This window comes from Phalacrocorax carbo, chromosome 16 (assembly GCF_963921805.1).
Source record: "Phalacrocorax carbo chromosome 16, bPhaCar2.1, whole genome shotgun sequence".
Classification (NCBI taxonomy): Eukaryota; Metazoa; Chordata; class Aves; order Suliformes; family Phalacrocoracidae; genus Phalacrocorax; species Phalacrocorax carbo.
In genome coordinates, this window is record NC_087528.1 from 970,854 (window position 1) to 980,180 (window position 9,327).

Genomic DNA, 9,327 nt, shown 5'->3' on the forward strand with positions numbered 1-9,327 from the left:
TGGCAGTCAGGTGCGAGGCCTGACCAGGCTGCAGGGCCCTGGTTTAGATGCAGTAGAAGTGGTTCTGACCCTGCCATGAGTAGAAATAGCCAGGGCAGCCCCAGTGTCCCTCCTAACCCCATTTTTTTTGGCTCCATGCTCCGTCCTACCCTCTCCTGCAAGGTTTTGTGCTTTCCCACTGCTTGCTCCTAACAGCAAGGACACAGTGGCTGAGCCACAAACCAGTCCTGCAGCCCTGACACCTTCTCCCACACCTGCACGCTTTGCTTGCTCTTAAGAGGTGCAGAGCCGCCCCCGCACCCCCGCCGCGGCCGCCCTGAAGCAGCTCACGCCTGCACCCGCCGGCAGGGCTTGTGCCGCGGCTGGAGCTCCCTCGCCGGGGCCGGGGCCCTGGGCTGCCCGCACGCTGCCAGCACCCGTGCCATTGCTGCGGGTGGCCTGTCCCCCCGCCACGCACCTGCCCTGTGTGCGCGGGCAGCGCTGCCTGCTCGTCCTGCAGCTTCCGCGAGGGACCTGCAGCCTCGCCAGCCACCCCTGTACCCCCTGCTCAGAGACAGCCCCCACCTCTGCAGCGAGCACGTGTTTGCTCAGGCACTCAACGAGACCTTAATTCAGCCAGAGCTGCAGGTAGCACGGGGAGGGCCAGGGGCACGCAGGCCACGAGATGCCGTCCCTGCTTCCAGTCTTGTTTCTCCCTCCCCTGACTTAATTGGCTCATTAAGTGCCACTTTGACCTCCCCACTTTCAGACGTCTCCAGTCTCCACTGATAAATAGATTTGCGCGTCTCCAGTGGAAACCTCCTTGAGCTGAGCCTGGCGCTGGAGCGGGCGGCTGCGCAGCCGGCGAGGGCGATGCTCGGCCCTGCCACGATTGTGGCCCCGCTGCCGCCGAGCTGAAGCCAAGCGAGTGCTGAACAGGAACAAAACTCCCTCCCGAAAGACACGGGGAGCTGCAGGTAGTGGAAGCCGCAGCTGCCGGCACCGTGCCCGTGGCGCAGCGGGGATGCACCGAAGGGGAGCTGACCCTGCGCTCCAGTCACAGCTTTGTCATTGCCTCGCTGCGGGACTGCAGCACGTCCCTTCCCATCTGCTCCCTGCTGTCACCTCGGAGCCAGGACGCGTGTGAGCGTGTGCGAGCGTGTGCGAGCGTGTGCGAGCGTGTGCGTGGGCACAGAGCGCAGCGCAGCAGAGCCACGGCTGTGGGCTGGTGGCTGCTGGCTCTTGGGAGAGCCGATGCTCTCTGTACCCAGACCCTCACCCAAGCTCCCAGCACCCCAGGGAGGGAGCGGGACATCCCCAGGACTATTTTACACCAAGTGAAGCTTTGCCAGCCGGGCACTGCTGGGGTGTCATTAGCAGCTTGGGGATGCCCCCACGGCCGAGAACACTGCTCAGTCTCCTCCCCAGCCAAAGCATGAAGACAAACAGGCAGCCAGGCTGCTTGCCTGGATGGATAGCAGGGTGCTGGACTGCTCCCTTTGGGAAACACTTTGATTGGTACATGTAAAAGCATCCCAAGAGTTCAGCCCTGTCCCTTTGCACCAGAAAGACAGGGGACCAATCCTGCCTTTCCTCCTTGCTCGCACTGGTGCAACAGGGAGGAGGTGACAGCACATCACAGACGGCTCCCCTCGGCCCAGCACAAGGGAATGTCTCCTGGTGTCACCCAGACGACTGAAACTAGAAGGAAACCAAGTACCTCCAAGGACATGTCTTAGGCTGAGTAGTGAGATCGTCCACCCCAGGGCCACCCTTCACCCTCCCATCCCAGCCCCGGCGCCCCGAGGGGATGGGAGGGGGACGGGGGAGGACATACGGTTCGACTTTGTTGAAGAAGCGGCGCCGCAGCATCACGACCAGCGTGCCGAGGAGCAGGAGGGTGGTGCACATGGCGCTTCCTCCATCACCACGCAGCGCCGCTGGCCCCTCGCGTCCCTCCCGGTGGCACCGCTTGGCCCAGGGCTGTCACCCGTGCCTGCCTCGCCCGTCACCCCAGCTGGCGGGCACCTCTCCCCAGCAGCCACCTGAAGGCTCTCAGGGCGGTTTTAGGGGGAATTAGGGCAAGATCAGATGTAATTAAGGCGCAACAAATGAGGACGGTCTCCTCTGACCTTGGATGGGAGGGAGCTGGGCGGCTGGTCCGTGAGCCCTTGAGCGCTTAATTGGCTTTGGTGCGCAGTGCTCCTGCCCTGGCTGGCCCCCAGCCCCACACCTCGGCCAGGCGGGCGCTGGGGGTGACGTGGGACGGACCAAGCCCGTTCCCACCCTGCCCACCCCCTGGCCCCCAGCCCACCGTCCTGCCCTACCAGCCCCATCACCACCAGCGCTGGGTGCTCCCCTCTGCTCTCCCTTTTCCTGTGTGCCTCCCCCACCCCCATTTTGCCCACCTTCCCCCTGCTCCTCCCTTTCTCTCCGGCTCCTATTTCACTCCTGCTGCCAGACCTGCCTCCACCCGCTCCCCCCTTCCCGGCTCCGGTAATCTGACAGGCTCAGACCTGCCTGTAATTCCCCATGGACACATCTCAGCCAGCTGATCCTGAGACCTTGTCTGCATCCTCCGCTCGCCTGGGCTGGGTTTGCCTCCTCCCCGCTCTCATTGCTCAGCAGCATGCACACCTCTCCCCATGGCATGGCTCTGGCCCCACGGGCTCCCCCCAGACCCCTGTGTCCGTTCCCAGTGTCCCACCAGGGAAGCCTTCCCCTCCCCTATAAGTTCCTTAGATGTGTCCATCCACGGGCAGCCAAGTGCCTTCACAAACCTTGTCCCAGCTCAACCCTTTGCATTGCAAAACACAGCTTCTGGAGTCTAGTGACTTTGTGGGTTTAGGTTGAAGAGAACCAACGGGAAATAAACCTCTGTAAGAGAGAGGGCGAGGGGAGGACAGCCGTGTGTGTGCACATGCGTGCCCGTGAACGCACACGTGTAGGGTTTAAGGGTGCGTGAAGGTCTTGACCCGGGGAAGAGCCCTGGCGCAGGCCGGGAGCAGCAGGCACAGGGTTCCCGGGCAGCCATGGGTTCGTGCCCCTGCGGGTTTTTGTCCCCACGTGGTTTTTTTGTCCCCACACGGAGTTTTGCCATGAGGGGCCTCGGGTGAATGCTCTCTGCTGCCCACACCGCCAGTGCTGCCTGCCCTACACCGCCACCACCACAGTGGGCTCCGCGCCTCGGAGACCCTTGGGGTGTGTAACGCTGGTGCTCACCAGAGCCGGGACGGGTCTCTCTCTGGGGCCGTGCCCGGGGGCTGCACGCAGCCCCACGGGTTCTCTCCCTTACACCAGCTCCAGTTTGGCCCTAGGGAGCAAGGGGGGGGTTGACATGGGACGGATGCTGCGGCAGGACAGCCAAGAAAAGCCCCAAACTGGGCATTCCTGTAACTGAGCTGGAAAACAGCTTCCCCCTACAAAAGGATTTTGAAACCAGAACCGAGTCCAAGCAACCTAGCTTGGTCCAGGTTCAGTGACTGGGTCTGAAAGACAAAGCAAAGCTGAGCTTCCGGGAAGCCCGGCTTTCCATCCCTGGTCATCTGGGGTCAGAGATGCCCCCCCAAGTCCGGCCATGGCCGGGGCCTGGGACAGCTGTGGTTAGACTCTGTAGACAAATCCTCTCAAAGTGCTCCAAACTCTAAAAACAACAGTCACAAGCAGTACTTGAAATGTCAGTAAAACCAAAACCGTTTAAGCCTCTCGAGTAAACAGTCCCCAACCCCGAACCTGGGGGTCAGCCAGGGGCAGAGGGGACGGGTCCGGCCTTGCTGCTGGCACCGGCGGGATGGGGAGCCTCAGGAGGGTGGTGGGGGAAACATCCCGAGCATCTCCTGCAGCCAGATGGAAACAAGAGCGAATAATTCCTTCCCGCGTGGCAGCCAGGCCGGAGGGTGCGGAGCTGCCTTACGCAAGGAGCGTGTGGGGCGGCCGAGCCCGCCGTCCCGGCCAGCGGCGCTGGAGCACGCTGGGCCCCCAGGAGCACATGTCGGTATGCTGTCATTGAAGCCAAATAAACAGCGGCTGCTGGCTGAGCTGGAGCCCAAGAGCCTGGAAGGGCCTTCTTTTCCCTGGCAGCAGGCAGCATGGCTTTTGTAACCCCTGGGAGGGCATCGCTGCTTGCAAACCCTTCTCCCCTCGCCGAGACCCCGCCGGGGTCCCCGCTGGGAGGTCCCCGCTCTCGCACCCCAGACGCTGTCTGAGGCCCAGGAAGGAGCAGCCGCAGGAGCTCGCTCCTTCATGGGCTTCTTCATAACCGTACGGCCCCCCATAACCAAACGGAGGACCATAACTCGGGCTGCTCCACTGCACCTCCGGGGGCACGAGCCCTGGGTGCTCCCGTGGTCCCAGAGGGAGCCCGGTGCAGGGGGCAACGCCTAAGTGCTGGTGCCTCCACTCGCTTGACATCGGGTGACCTCAGTGGCCGGAACTGCCCCGAGCAGGAGGGTATCACTTCCAAACACTCTTGACTGACACCAAGAGATGCTCGGTTCAAAGGCAAAGTAATGTGAGCAGATTAGTTAATGCTTCTTGCCCTAGCCCTTGAGAGCAGGGCTGGAACAGCAAGGCAGACTTAATGGGTTTTGAAGGCTTTTCTTTTTAAGATATGAATCAATGAAGCTGTATGGGGAGCATGGATAATGTGATCGGAATAAAAAACAGGGCTTGTCTTTGAACCGGAGCGAGGTCCCTGACGGTGTTTACTTCATGTCCTGGCACCAAATGCAAGATGACACGAATATATTAGCTTTCTGGCTTTCCTGAGCAACCCCTGCCACGCTCACCGAGCTTCAGGAAGGAAAAGAGCAGCAAAGAGAATCTGTTTGGAAGTGTCGACTTGTTTCCCAATAACCCTGTCATCCTCGCTTACCGCTGAAGGGTCCAGCGGTGACAGGGGCTGCGCTCCCGGGGGGTGCGGACGGTTCTGCTGGTGGGAAAGCTCCGCACGGGGGGTGAAGGGAAAGTTGGAGGCACGGGAGGCTGCTCAGGGTCTGAGGAAGTTTAGCAACCGGCTGATGCCTTGCCCGTGCAGCCCCATGGGGCTGGATCTGTCACCTGCTTCCTGAGTGAGCACCTCTTGCTTCATCCCTCCCGGTTGCACCACAAGGTTTCAAGTTTCCTCAAATCCCAGGGTGGGACTCGGGATTTTTGCAACAGGTCTGAAGCCGGGACCAGGTTGTTCTGGGTGGGAAGTGCTCTCCAGGGCTGCCTCAGCAGCTTCTCTGCCCTGCCCTGCCCGGCCAAGCCCTGCCTGCAGGCACCAGACAGCGCACAGCCTGGCTCCCAGGGCCCCTCTCTGCTTCCTTTTGTTCCCCCGGATTTCCTAATACTTGGGTTTTTTCAGATTGTGTGGGCTGGTCAGTGGAAAGCTGACACAAGGTTTGAGAAGGTCACGGGGAGGCTGCGCTGTCCCCGTCTCACCCTCCCGCTTCCCCTCTGCCTGCTGCTGCCGGCCCTCCTGCCTGGGTGTCTTCAGGGTGTCTTCATCGCGTGCTCCCTCGCCGGGCACCACCCCGGCACCGCTGCCGTGCCGGTGCCCGAGCCAGCGTCCCCAGCATCCCACACCACCCGCTCCCACACGCAGGGGTGGTGGGCTGGAGGTCGGGGTGGCCCCAGGGGTTGGGGTCCCCTCTGGGAGTTGGGGGCTCGGGGCAGGGTCCCACTGAGGGGTTTGCTTTGGGGGCACCGCAGACCTCAGTCTCTGCACGAAGCTGCATCTGTTGGACTTCACCCCCAGAGCGGACGGACCCTGTTTCCACATAAGAAGGAAAGTCTGGGCTGGTTTGGTTTAAATGCATTCCCCACCAGCTCCGGCAGCACAGGCTGAGGTCTGGTTTCAGTCAGAGGAGGAATGTCTGCCCCGGCTTTCCGCTGCACGAACAGCCTGGGTTTCACTTCCCCAGGGCTGCCCAGGGCCGGGGCCGGGGGGGGAACCGCAGCTCCCTGCGCTGTCACCTCCCTCACCCAGCAATTCCCAGCCATGCTGAGGACATGGAGCTGGGGAAATCCCAGTCTTTCAATACTACTGCTCTTTATGAGTAAATCGGTGATGGAGAGTGCCAGCGACATGGACCATGGTGGTCCGATTACACCCGGATCCCACAGCATCCTGCGTAGGCTGTGGGAGATGCATAGCTGCCTGGAGATGCAGGCAGTGGCACAACCCCAGCTGGACCCGGGGGGTCCTGATGGCTGTGGCCCCTTTTAACCCCCTGGCATGTTGTCTTCCACCCTGTTCCTGCAGTGACAGCTCGGGGGCCGCAGGCACTGCTGGCACAGAGCTGGAGCATCAGGATTGCACATGGGATCAGAGAAGCTGGGGGAAGGAAACCTGCAATAAGTACAGAGCATTTATACAGGCTTTAGGCTAAATCCTTCCCTCCCGGGGTGGCTGGCTGGAGCAGGCACTGCAAAGCCGTTTCCTAAAGTTTGTTATTCCTTTTCAGGCCAGGACTTTGCACTTGGCAGCAGGGCTGGATTAGGAAGGGGAGAGGGAGAGGCATTGCACGCTGCGGGCAATGCTGGGTGAGCCGGGCCGGCAACCCGGGGCTTCATTTCAGCAGTGTTCAGGGTGACAAGTCCCACATCTCTGAGTGAGATAGCGCGGCAGCCCAGAGCGGCTCCAGGAGGAGGGTGAAGCAGGAACACCCAACCGGGCGTGCACGTGTGTCCTGCAATAGCTCTCAGCCAGCTCGGTGAGAGCAAAAATGACAACGAGCCCGATTAGCATCTTCCACCTCCCACCCTGTCCAGCTCAGAGGGAGAAGGGGAAGAGCGAGGGCTGCCCTTCTGGATGCCTTGGGCTTTACCACACTGAAGCCTTCAGCCTTATTTCACTTAAAAACCCAGGACTGCTCCTGTTCTGGCCGGGTTGGTGTCTCAAGGGTCTGAGGAGCGGTCCTCGCTGGCGTCCCAGCATCACGCCAGCGCGGAGGGCTTGGGGCAGCTCCTGCAGCTCCCTCTCAAAGCACTCCTGAGGTTGCTCGCGGCGTCTCTTCCCAGGACCACCCCAACTAATAGTGTTTGCCAGAAGGTCCCAGGGAGCTGGCTTTGCAGGGGACGCAAGAAGTCACCGGCTCTTCTCCAGGAACCAAATAACTAGGCTGTCCCCTCACATGAGGGAAGGTGGGGTCAGCCCCAAGGGTCTGAATTTGGGGTTTCCGCCTTCGCCCCAGAGACGGTGGAGAGGAGTCAAGGGTGGGGATGTGCCATCATCCACATCCCACGCGCCGAGGAGCTGAAGTATCGGGTTTTTTTGCCTTCACCTCCCACTCGAGGATTGGGAGCCAAGTACATTTCTCATTGCACCCAGCGCGCGGGGAGCAGGAGAGGCAATGTGGGAGGGCACGGGGGGAGCGGGAGAAGCGTCGGCAGGTGGGTGCAGACCCCACAGGAGCACGGCACGCCGCAAGCAGAGGCTTGGAGGGCCTGGAAACCCACCCTCGCTCCCTGCGGCTGTGCAAATGGAGGGCGGCTCGAACAGGCACTTGGTCTCTCCCTGTGGTGCAGAAGCTGCAGGAGGAGCAGGCTGGGGCTCGGCAGGGATGGGGCCCCGCTGGCAGGGCTGGCACCACGGTGCCACCTCGTCACGGGGACGAGTCCGTGGGAGGGAGGTGGAAAGCAGGAGAGCCACGATGCTCAGCTGGAGAGGGGAGAGGGATCAGGGCGTTGAAATGAATTGGGAGCTGAGGGAGACGGAGTGATTTCTTCCCTATGGATTACCCAGGTTGATCCCATCTCAGTCTCCCCGCCGGCCATGGGAACCAAGTCCTCTGTCCCCATCCCTGAACACCATGGCCCTGGGCCACCCTGCCGTGGCCGCGGGCACTGTGCTGAGCTCCTCTCTGGGACAGAAGGCAGCGACCACAGGCAGCTTGGGCTGGGCGGTGTGAGCAAACGCCATCCCGGCCCTCAGGGCTGCCGCCTCCCTCCGCACAGCGCCGTGCACCAAAGGGACCAGGGGGCACCTGAGTCACTGTGGGGCTGAACAGGCTGGCAGGGCGTCGCAGGGCGATGCTGCCTGCGTGCCAGCGCAGTCCCCAGCCGGGATTTTGCAGCAATGGTGTCAACGCAGCATCTTTCTCCTTCTGGAACAAGTCGCCTCCTAACCCCAAGCCCTCGAGAGCAATAGTCGCAGGAAACCATGGAAACGGGCGGCTGGCGCGTGACAGCGTGTGCCTGCGCTCCTGCCCCTGATTTATGTCTCACGTCTGGGACAAGACGCAGAAGTTCAGGACCGTTGGGTTTCATTTGGGATTTGGAGGCAGCGGAGCATCACCGCCGCTTGGCTCGCCGTCTCCTGTTTGCAGAGCAGGATGGCATGTGGGAGCAGGGCTGGGCTCCTGCCAGGGCCAGATGTGACATCCCCAAAGACGGGGGCAGAAACCTGGAAAAGGCCGGGGGAGTTCTCACTCACTTTTCTGATGTTTTCTAATATTCTAGTATTTCTAAACGGAGACTCTTGAGCCAAGATCCGTCGGCTCCCAGTGCCGGGGAGCGAGGCAAAGCGCCCGCTGCAGCCGGGCTCCCCATGTAGCCGGTACCCGGCTGTGAGCCCAGCATCAACTAAAGCACAAGGTATGAAAGCTTTGAAGAGCCCTTTTTTTTAAACACACAGCAAGTAATAACTTAACCAACGCTCCACCTAGATTATCACCCCAGTGTTCATATTTGTCAGAATTTGAGGTTTTTTTCTCTTTTTGAAAGCACTAGCGCTGCACTGCAGGTTTTCTCTGGTCTTAAGCTGGGTCTAAGCACAGCACCTCTTCCCCTGCCTAATTAAGGGAGGGCGATAAGCTTGGCCATTCCATCCTGGGTCCAGAGGGGTTTCTCTGCTGTGTGCTGGCCACCTGGGGACGTCGTAGTTAATATTTGAGCTTGGGCTCATGGGTGCTAATCCCAGTGGCTAATGGACAGGAGGCAAATCCAAACTTTAAGCTGTCTGATGAAAATCTGATGATTTGGAAGCCAGTGGTGCTGTGACTGGGGACCTGAATGATGCCCGACCTCCAGCTGAGTAGGGTTGGCCGCGCTGCTGTGTTTGCGTGCTGGTGGGTTCGGCAGCTCCAGGCTGAGCTGAGCTTTGTGTCCCCCAGCCAAGGGTTCACGGGCGCGTGGGGCTCCCACGCTGTCCCACCGCAAAGTCGATGGGGGACCCGTGGGCAGCATCTTCTCTGCCAGCTCTCGTTAGATCTGCAAGAGTGAATTTGCTGACACCGCTGCTCTGGCTTCACCAAGGCTGGTTTTGAGGAAAAATAACAGCTTTTTGCTTTGACAGATCTGCAATAACAAAGCTCCAGCCCCCAAAGGGGCTCGGCCACCCCCCAGCCCCTGCCTGCCCAGGTG